This window comes from Chrysochloris asiatica, unplaced genomic scaffold, assembly GCF_000296735.1.
Source record: "Chrysochloris asiatica unplaced genomic scaffold, ChrAsi1.0 scaffold00147, whole genome shotgun sequence".
NCBI lineage: Eukaryota > Metazoa > Chordata > Mammalia > Afrosoricida > Chrysochloridae > Chrysochloris > Chrysochloris asiatica.
In genome coordinates this window covers 1,448,255-1,448,791 of record NW_006408665.1, presented here as the reverse complement: position 1 = coordinate 1,448,791, position 537 = coordinate 1,448,255, and positions in this window count along the sequence as shown.

The window sequence follows — 537 nt, the reverse complement described above, 5'->3', positions numbered from 1 at the left end:
CAGGGCAGGTGCCAGAATCAAGGAGGAGAAAATTCCACTGCCAAGAACCCCACATAATGGATGAGTTAGGGATGAAATAGTCACAATCAACCCTAGGTGAAGTTCCTGTAGATCTAGGTATTGTCTTTTCTGGGCACCCAATCCTGAAGTAGTTCATGTAGTTGAAGGATCAGGGTATTTCCATCCTAGAGGAGAGCCAAGGGTATGGGGTTCCTGTTAGCTCTGCAGGTCTGGAACATTCTACACCTGATTTGAGGTGCAGGGGTTGGTACTGCTAGTTCCCCCATACACTTTGAAATGACTTTGACAGCCTAGAGAGCAGGTGCTTACCTAGAAGTGTATGCAGATGGAGACTGGCCATACCTCTGGTCACCAGCGTAATGTGGAGTACACAAAATTTTTTTACTCCTTTTTGTCCATCAATAATCAGTATACTGGAAGGAGGATAGGGTAGAGATGCAGTGATGATCTCCGTCAGCAATACCACATAATACCAGGTGAAGCAGGTTCAGGGGAGAGCTCCAAAACTCTGAACCA